At 42.2% G+C, this 9,893-nt stretch overlaps 2 pseudogenes; both read right to left on the bottom strand.

Annotated features, from left to right (window-relative positions):
• Positions 1 to 2,304: 2,304 nt before the first annotated feature.
• LOC125532390 lies at positions 2,305 to 2,782 on the bottom strand (annotated as a pseudogene).
• Positions 2,783 to 5,965: 3,183 nt separating this feature from the next.
• LOC125532388 lies at positions 5,966 to 9,274 on the bottom strand (annotated as a pseudogene).
• Between the last annotated feature and the right edge of the window lie 619 nt (positions 9,275 to 9,893).

Here is a 9,893-nt window from a genome sequence, read left to right as displayed (position 1 = left end):
GGTCATACAAGGCTCATGGGCCCAAGTGGAGGTGATGCAACACCTTTGGACTTGTTCTTTGACTCGGATTCTGCTGCAACGTCAGATTGTTTCGTCGATATCTCAACGCTCCAGACGAATTTGAAGGTGAATCCAATTGTCTTGAAAAGACCACGAAATCTACTTTCTAACAAAAAAAGAATCACCCAATTCGGAGTGCGTATGAAAAAGTTGTTGACGTTTTGATTCAGGTATGTCTATGCAGTCCGAATTTGAATCCAAAACATGAGAGACTTGGACTCTATCTTCTCTTGCCCCAAAAGTGACGTGAGAGGACCTTTTGAACAGAACCTAAACTTCTCATTTTCCCTTATCTTCATATGTGGATTGTACAAATGTCCCATACACCTGCAATTAGACAAAACACAAAAGTGTGTGAAGTATTTTTGTTCTGGATAACATAAATAGATTATTGAATAGTTTGCACTAGAAATCACCTGACAAATATGCATGTATGCAATATTTTTGGTCGTATCCAAGGTAGTCATGTCCTCATCAATTCCTCGCTTCTTTCTCTCATGCAAAACCGTGCATGAGACTTTCATCTCGCACGGCTCCTAAGTGATAAAAGAAAGAAGAACTCGTCTTCTCTCTTTTTTGATTACCTTCCTTGACATAGAAGAGCGAATCCATTCTTTTTCGAAATCGATTTTGAAAAAGAACTACTAATCCTTAACTTTTCGAGGAATCCTTCATCAGTGGTTGTGAATGACTGACTTTTTCAATCCTTTCGACCTTGGTTCCGTAGGAGCAAGTCAGAAAGGTTGAGAAATAGAACCATCTGATTTGATTCGTTCCCAATAGCCATGAGATGATCATCTTAGGGTGATCCTTTTGTCAACGGATGCTCCTATTACACTCGTAGTCTCTGAAGGATGAGAACCCACTATGTAGCATCTACATCGATAATTCAAGCATTGTATACGTCATTAGTCCGATTCTTTGTAGGAACTACCCGTAATAACAAACTTGCAAAATGGATCTGTTTATCATAAAGAGATTCATTGATCCTGACCCTACTTCACCTTAATTGTTATTTGAACAAAAAGATCACAACAAACTTTTGGTAAAAGTTCTATCTTGGTCGGAGTGGGGATAGCATTTCTCTTCTACATGTCTATGGATTTTTGCAAAACCCAAACACCTCAGAGATAGATATAGAGGTAGGAATTTGTCGAACGAACCACACTCCTTCGTAGACGTCAGGAGTCCATTGATGAAAAGGGGCTGGGGAAAGCTTAAACCCAAGTCCTACAGTGATGGATATAAGCGCAGTTGAAATTCCTGGGGAGTTATACATTTGTGTATTGATAAGACCGTTCACAATTTCTTGAAACTCGATCTCCTCCCCAGATGAACCATATAGCCAAGAGAAACCATGAACCAGAATAGAAGAGCTTGCCCAACCCATGAGTAAATATTTCATAGTAGCCTCATTAGACCGTAGATCTCTCTTGGTATATCCATACAATAGGTAGGAACATAAACTGAAACACTCTGGAGCTACAAAGATAGTTATTAAATCGTTAGCACCACATAAAAACATTCCCCCTAGAGTAGCTGTAAATACGAATAACAGAAACTCTGTTATAGCCATTTCTGTACATTCAATATACTCTATGGATAGAGGAATACATAAAGTTGAACATAATAAAATGAGAAATTGAAAGATTTCATTGAAATTGTTCATTTGGAAATTTCCCGAAAAGCTAATTATAGGTTCTTCTCTCCATCGGAACAATAGGGCCGTTATGCTTATTACTAAACGTGTTGAAGAGATGAAATAGAACCAAGGTCTATGTTTTTGATCAGAGGTTGAATCGATCATCAGAAGGAGAATTAGGCCAAAAATTAGGATACATTCTAGGAAAATGAAACTACCATTGAAGAGAAGCAAATGAAACACTTCCATAAAAATTCTCGTAGAATCGAGAATGAAGTTTTCATTCTGTACATGCCAGATCATGAATTAGTAACTGCATCCAATCTCCGAAAAGTCCCGATTGTTTCGATTTTTGAAATGGGATATTTACGGAGTCCCCATGAATAGGATCAAACCTTATTCCATGCTATTTCCATAAGATTCTTATTTCTTATTCTAAAGCAAGCCCTCAAGAGGGCTTACTTGATCATGATTTCTGTTTTCTCTTTCTTTTCATTTTTGTTTGTTTCCAGAAATATATCGTCCGACTCTCCTTTTATTGATTCTTTTCCGATCGAGATGTATGGATCCATGTGTCTACATACATAGATTATGTTCATGGATTAATGAAAATGTGCAAGAGCTCTATTTGCCATTGCCATTCTATGAGTCACTTCCTTTTTGCGTATGGCACCCCCACTCCCTTTGGTAGCATCTACTAATTAGGAACTTAATTTGAAAGCCATATTTCAACCCGGGCGCTGTTGGAATGCTTGTAATAACCAACGAATGGCAAGTGCTCTTCCTTGTTTAGATCCTATTTCAATCGGAACTTTCCGCGTCGATCCTTTTTTGTTACGTCTTGTTTTTACTCCTATATTGGGAGTTACTCTATGTATTGCTTGACGTAAAACCAATAGTGGATTTGTTTCTATCTTTTGTTGAATCTTTTTCACCGCTGGATAGAGAATTTGATAAGCCAATGATTTTTCCGTCTTTCATAATACGGTTAACCACCAGGTTAACTAATCGATTATGAAAAATTGGATCAGATTTTGTAGTTCTTTTTTCTGTAGTACCTCGACGTGATATGAGCGTGAAAGAGGTTCAAGAATCCGTTTTATTTTTATACGGGCTAAAATCACTTATTTTTTGGCTTTTTGACCCCATATTGTAGGGTGGATCTCGAAAGATAGGAAAGATCTCCCTCCAAGCCGTACATACGACTTTCATCGAATATGGCTTTCCACAGAATTCTATAGGGATCTATGAGATCGAGTATGGAATTATGTTTGCTCACATTAAATTGAGTATCCATTTCCCTCCTTTTCCTGCTAGGATCGCAAATCCTGTATTTTCCATATCCATACGATCGAGTCCTTAGGTTTCCGATATAGTGTAATGGAAAAAGAAGTGCTTCGAATCATTGCTATTTGACTCGGACCTGTTCTGAAAAAGTGGAGGTATTTCGAATTGTTTGTTGACAGGGACAAAGTAAGGGAAAACCTCTGGAAGAATTTCCATATTGACCTTGGACATATAAGAGTTCCGAATCGAATCTCTTTAGAAAGAAGATCTTTTGTCTCATGGTAGTATGCTCTAGTCCCTTTACGGAACTTCCGTTATTGGGTCCTTCTCCTGTTGCTTGATTCACATGGCATCATCAAATGATACAAGTCTTGGATAAGAATCTACAATGCACTAGAACGCCCTTGTTGATGATTCTTTACTGCGACTGCATCCAGCTCGAATAATGCGATATCTCACACCGAGTTCAAAGATACTTAAACCTTCCTCCTCTTACTAATACTACAAAATGTTCTTGTATGCCCAATACCTGGTATAAGCAGTGATTTCAAATCCAGAAGTGAATCGTACTAATTTCCTTTACGTAAGGAAGAGTTGGGTTTTTGGGCTTGATAGTGGAAAAGTTGACAGAGAAGGATCAGCATATCCTTGTTTAAATAGGTCCACTAGACCTTAGCGACTTAATTTCATGGTATTTAGCACGGACGATAGAAGATTGGAATGATGGTATCAATGTGCCGCATTGAAATGAGAGTGGCTATATCGCTATCAATCAAGGTGGGACAGATCAGCCATCTCCACAGATTGCTAGTTTGCTGAAAACAATCCAGCTTTTGCCAAAAGAAAGCCAAACTCTCATCCAGATGCATCTCGATTCACATTTCTATATATAATATGCATGACTGATTCTCATATCTGCTGATACAAGAGATTCTTTCAAAAGATAACCCTAACCCCTGGGTGGGCGAAAGATGGAGACAATACTGCCGTTGAAGCGCAAGAGTGAGCAGCAGTCCGGTCAGCCCTTGCTTTCTCAACTTGAGCAGGAAACTTCCAACCAAATAGGAGGGAGGGGCACTCTCAAATAGGAATGCTAACATAAAACGCGTGCTCTTGTGTGTCAATTCCTCTTCCGACCGAAGTGAATAACAAACATCCCTTCCATCTGGACACTGAATAATGAGAGAATCGTAGAAGTTATCGGAATCCGGGGCTAGAGTCTTTGGCTGAACATCCACAGATGATCGATTCCCTGCGCTAGCAAGTATTGGATTGGAGTGGGGGCTAGTAGGCTCACCAATTGGTATAGATCGATAGATATATTTGATACGTCCTATAACATGGAGATGGAGATAGCCAAGCCCCTTTCTCGAAAGGTAAACCCTCTTTATCATCCAACAAAGGACCTCCATATGGAATACCACCATTGTCTTTCTCCATCTCACTCAATAGTATATATCAGTATAAATAGATCAGCTCACGAAATAGAGCGAGCAAGAGCTCGAACTTGGTAGGAAAGTTCGGATAAGTCAACTCGACTCCTTAGTGCAGCGTACCCTTGCTTCAGCAAAACGAGGCTCATCCATTTGTTTTGAACCGAATCACACTCTAGACCAGCTCTTCTTATAGAGAAGGAACTCCACTTTGACAGTCATACGAGAGGGAAGAGACTCAAAGTTGATGAGAATAGTTGATTTGACCGGTATCACGAATAGAAGTTTTAGTAGAAAAGGGCGTTGATGATTGAAAGGATTTCTCCTCGAATCACTAGTAACTATGTCATATTTTGTCATTCTCATGATACTGAATCAGATCAATATTTGGAATAACAATATCTGATCTATCAAACTGATTCATCATCAAGAATGGAATAGTATAACATAGGAATTTGATCCAAACAAACTCCGAATCGGGATTTCTTATTGGATCAGGAATCCCATTGCATTTTGCATCCTTTTCCATTTTGCTTCTTTCAGGCAGTTTTGGCTCGCAATAAAGCTAGGGTCCTGATCAAGCAAGACTATGTCCTATCTATCTACCTCTCCAAACACAATATCTTGAGTACCTATGATGGTGACTACATCTGCTGGCATGTGATGTTTGGACATAGAATCGAGTCCTTGTGAATGGGCAAAGCCAGGTGCTCTTATTTTACAACGGTAGGGACGATTACTCCCATTACTGACAAGAAAGACACCAAATTCACCTTTAGGTGCTTCAACTGCGGTATAGGTAGAAGGAGCTGGTACGGAAAAACCTTCTGTATAAAGTTCGAAATGGTGAATTGAGGTAGAGTAGACCGATGATCCGGTAGTCATTTGGCCGGCTATGGAAAGAAAAAGCTTGCATCTGCTCCCCCTAAACTATAACGGGTCCCATCTCTCTCCAAACCTAACGTGGTAGTTTCCCATCATAAGGCTTTCCATCTATAGAATGAGCCATTACCCACCAAGGATCCCATTCGTTTAGAACTCAGTCGACTGCTTCTATAGATAAGGCGGAACGTCCTTAGTTCAGCATTATAGCACATAGTCTCCGACGCTACTACAGCGTTTCGCTAACTCGAAGCGCCTCGCTATGAGAATGACGCGTTGCTAACGCTCGGCTAAGTCGTCAAACCCTCGCGCTGACCATTCGCTTTCTCAATAGCGAAACCGCTTCACTTTGCCCCTTAACTTCATAAAGTATTTGGAAAGAAAAGAAAGAGATTCTTGGTTTTATTGCTCCCGCTTCCTCATCTGCGCTCGTCAAGCCAACTTTGCTTTTTGGGAGGCGGAAGAGGGGTTGAAGCGGACATGTCGAAATGACAACATCGAAGATATCTATATACACATGAACGCTTATTCCGGACTGCGTTCTGGAAAAAGTAGCCTACTTGACAGAAAGGGCGGGCACTCTCGGCGCGGAGGTAGGCACTCTCGTCTTTCAACCCCACCGTCACTTTGAATTTAGTGGGGCATTGTTTAATTCCAACCTCTACGAGTTGCAAGTGAATGGGGCCGGTGCATGGTGAACGGAAGGGTTCATCAAGCCATTTCTCGCCTTAACCCCTAAACTAAATAGGAAGAGGGGTACTTGACTAATAGGGGGCAATTGCAATATTAATGGAATATCCTTCACTATTTTACTAAAAATGGAATGAAATGAAATTGGATTGTTCCTCAGTTGAAAAGAGATGTCTTGAGCAATCAGAGAAGCACTTTGATAACAGATTTGATCTTTACCGACTCAATTAAGGTATTAGTGTTTGTTCTATTAGACAAAAAAGATCGCATTTTTTGCACTTCGTTCAAATAAGAGTTGTACCCATACGGAATTATCCTCTTTCTCAGTATGATCTCTATCATCATATCTATTCCATTTATCAATTTTCCTATCCTACCTAGGTCTATGAATTTTTCTATCAATTCCATTACCTTATCCTTACCCATGAGGTTCCTACATTTGATCCTAAATTGAGCTAGGAGTTGTTTCCGGGCATACTCAAAAAAGGATTATTATACACCCCAACCCCATCCCTTGGAAAAAAGAAGGTAGCACCGAAGAAAGGAAAGAGCGATATGGTGGTTTTTGTTGTTCCCGCGAAGCGAAGATCATTCGCTTGGTGAATGAAGTGGATCAACCTCTTTTTGGCTCGAGTCAAAAACTTTTTCTCGCTGGTAGAGCTTTCTAAAAGAGCGATGCGAGAGTGTATTCTCTTATCTAAGCTTCCTCCCTTCGCTCCCCCAATCGTAGATGGTTCAGCCACACCCAGTGCCACAAAATGATAGAGAACTAGGACGGGGTCGAAATGCATTTTATTCTTAGTATTAAAAAGTATTGCATGACCGAATAATTCAAGGAGAGGCGCACAGCGGGGAGGGTCCTTTTTAGTAGATGAATCGTCGGGCCATCAGAGTGGTACTTCTTTGGTAAAAATAACTTGATTCTATTCCTTTTTAGTAAGGAGGCAACATTTCCCATAAGGAAAGGTATGTCATTTACAACCCCGGCGTATTGAGGCCGCATGAAGGCCCCGCTCACCCGAAGTGATTTATCAAAATTCTTCTTTCTCGATGGTGATCGGTCATGGTATCCATAGTGTTGCATCTTTTTCATCCAAATCCGGATTTCGTTTTGCTTCTCCCGGTCGATCGACTCGACTCTTTTCCCTGCCCCCCCCGGCCTCTCACTTTGTTTCATTCTTCCTTTGTACCCTCGCTTGAATGAAGACACCCGATCGGCCCGACTTTCCCAAATGTCGGCCACCAGCCCTTTTCCTGTAGTACGGGTCTTGATTTCTTGTATTTTTTTCGTTTTAGTCATGGTGATCACCCAGGAAGAAAGAAATGAATGAATGTCCTTTTGGGAAAATGTAGAATAATACACCTACCGAGACGAAAGCCAAGGGCGAGTTTCGTAGGTGGACGTATCGAATTAAAATAAGAGCTAAGATTGACATCTTGATACAATGATTTACCATAATAATAAATAGAGTCAATGGTGACAGAGCCGTGGGAAGAGCCACTTCTTTTTTGCGGCAGGGGCTTCTATTCACCACAGACTACATACACGTGCTCTCTGAACCGTGCTAGATAGTCACCCATCATACGGCTCTCAAACCCAACCTTTGGTGTATCCCGGGGGACAAAGCAAAGTCAAAGCGCTTGATCCTTTGCCCCATACTTTGAGATCTTCCTCCCCGCTGATCAAGCAGCAACGCAGCTCGTGATAGGCTTAGCTTAAGCCGCTAACATTCGGTTCAAATAAGTAAAGTCCCTTCGGTCGGTTCGCTCAGGCGGTCTTCCCTTATTTTCCCTAACGTCCAGAGTTGTTCTGGTTTGAGAAAGGAGCATCGCCAAGTCCACTAGGGGCACCCTGAATGAATAAGAAATGGACAGCTGAGGCCAGGCTTGCGTGAAAAAAGAAGATAATAAGTTAGATGTACACACCTGAGGTTGGTAAGAACTAAGGGACAATGCCCTCCCCCCTCACTGGGCCCATCAGCGAAAGCAACTGCTACTTAATCGTAGGTTTGCTTTCGTGCAAGGCCCCCACTACTGGAACAGGCCGTTGTCATTTTCAAGTAAACGCCCCGCCCCGTTTCTTTGCCCGCCGGCCGCCTAGCTCGTTATTCTTTGAGATCTGGATAGAGTCTCGCTTCGGGGCGAGGGAAGCATGGATTCGATAGATCTATCGAATGCACGCTGCAAGCAGCAAGCGTAGGCTAAAAAGGCAATAGTCTAACGTTGGGGTAGGGAACGACAAAACAACCGGGGGCCCCTTCGGGGTCAGTACAAAAGTACTATATTATTTCCACTTACTTTCATTGGCTAGCTGCCTTTTGTAGCTCGTGTACTCTGATCCTCTTCTACGAATCTACAACTCTCTTTACTGAGTAAGACTTCATCTATATCCCTCAAAGTGAATTTGGATTCCCATTTTTTTTTGAATGACAGCTTCAACTAGGCTCCACCTTAGAGAGGGTTTTCGGTTTGAATCAAGATAGGGTCAGGGGCGCGTCGGAACGGTAGCTGCTTAGTCTCATCCGAGAGTCCAATCTCTTTGTACTGTGCTTGCTTTTGTGTCTTTGAATAAAAAAGAAAGAAGGGGGTCGATTTAGGCTCCTTCCCTTCCACTGCATAGCTGCGCTATCAGGTACTACGAGCCCTCTGCCCCACGCATCTAACCAGCTTGCGTGGTTCACCGGTTCCACCAAAAACTCTCATTTGTTGAAGCGGGGCATAGTGTGGCATCGAGCGAGAAAGGTCTCTTTTTTGGTTTATTCACTGATCTGAAATGAAACTTAGCACTTGTTTTTTATTAATTCCTGGGGCTAGGCATTCGCAGAATCAGTCTATCCGAACCGCAGACGCACTTTTCAGATCAGTGACGGCCTCTCCAGTAGAGCTGGGCGCCGGGGCCCTGGATGCGCTAGTGATCGGCACATTAGGGGAGTACTTTCCCGGGTTTCTCGGCCTGGTATCCTTATCCTCGTGTTCATGATATCTACATTCAACTGTGCCCTAGAGAAACGGTCGAAGCACGCCCGCCCCGTGTGCGTCTTTCACGACATGCTCTGGTCTCGGGTTTCTTCCTATGGTCTTCTAGCGTTAGAAGAAGTCGTGTCCATCCCGGACATCTGCAACGTCCTCTCACGCCTTTTTTGGGGGGACAAACAAAGATCAGGAAAAGACAGACCGTACCCATTCAGTGACTTTCGCGGTCGCCCTCGCTGTAAAGACTTGGATCTGAACTACGATTCAAATCAAGTCTTACCGAAATTGGATTTCCTTTTCGGGCCATATGTCGCTTAGACTTTACTTTTCCCCCTTTCCGCCATTTCCTTTATTTGTTCGATAGGGTCTTCGTTTTATTCTAATTTGAAACCCATTGTCGTTCACAATTTCCTTATCGACGCGAAGGGGCCAGCAGCCCCCAAACCAAAGTCTGAGATCAGAACTCATACCGCGGTTGTGGCCTGAAGGCCGCATGCAAGTTCTTCAATATTTAGAGAGTATGTGTTAGTACGAGATCGTGCTATCAACTTATTTCATATTTCTCGATGATTAGGACAAAATTGTATCCCTTAGGAACTATACATGCACCTTTGTTTGGATGCCGATCTAATATTGTTACAATACGAAATACTTGAAGGCCACATGCAATTGACTCACCTACATTTTATGCTCCCACCCTTTTGTAGAAAAAGCCTCTGCCTCTGGGGAAGTGCTCACATCAACTCTAATTTGGATGGAGCTTCTCGATGGGTTAGAGCGTTTGCGAACCAAAAAGGGGAAAAACCTATCCTCCAAAGTAGTGAAGTGAGCTAGTACAATAAGACAATAGGTCTCATGGGCCAAGCCTGCTATCAGGCAGTGAGTGGGAATCAATCCTGAAAGAGGGAAGGTCTAGTGCTCTCAGA

This window comes from Triticum urartu, unplaced genomic scaffold (genome assembly GCF_003073215.2).
Source record: "Triticum urartu cultivar G1812 unplaced genomic scaffold, Tu2.1 TuUngrouped_contig_9800, whole genome shotgun sequence".
NCBI lineage: Eukaryota > Viridiplantae > Streptophyta > Magnoliopsida > Poales > Poaceae > Triticum > Triticum urartu.
Note: the sequence above shows the minus strand (reverse complement) of the source record. Positions and strands in the feature narration are given on the sequence as shown.